This window comes from Apaloderma vittatum, unplaced genomic scaffold (genome assembly GCF_000703405.1).
Source record: "Apaloderma vittatum isolate BGI_N311 unplaced genomic scaffold, ASM70340v1 scaffold10207, whole genome shotgun sequence".
NCBI lineage: Eukaryota > Metazoa > Chordata > Aves > Trogoniformes > Trogonidae > Apaloderma > Apaloderma vittatum.
In genome coordinates this window covers 16,430-16,877 of record NW_009726699.1, presented here as the reverse complement: position 1 = coordinate 16,877, position 448 = coordinate 16,430, and positions in this window count along the sequence as shown.

Here is a 448-nt window from a genome sequence, read left to right as displayed (position 1 = left end):
CCTACAGCCCAGGGCTTTGTGCTTCGGAGATCTGAGGAAGAGGAGCCCAGGAGATGAGGTTCTGTTTGCTCCTGGCTTGTGTACCCACATTTCTCTCGTGGGGAACCCGAACCCCTACACTTCAGGGTGCTGGCAGGAGCAGAGGGAGCTCGTATGCCATGGGGGTCTCTCCCAGGAGCGGTGCTAGGGTTCCTTCCCAGCTATGTTTTCTCACATCTCGGCTTTCCAGATACCTTTTCTGTCCCTTTGCTCTCCCCTCTCCCCCCCAAAATAACCTCTTATTGTCTACAAACTGGATGAAGGGAAATCAGTTCTCTAGCCAAAAGCAGCGTTACAGAAATGCCCCACGTGGACCCCTCTGCATCAAACCGAATAAATTCTCCAGGCTGGAAGTGACGTTCTGCTACTAGGAGACACGGCCACAAATACATGCCAAGAGGGCTTTAAG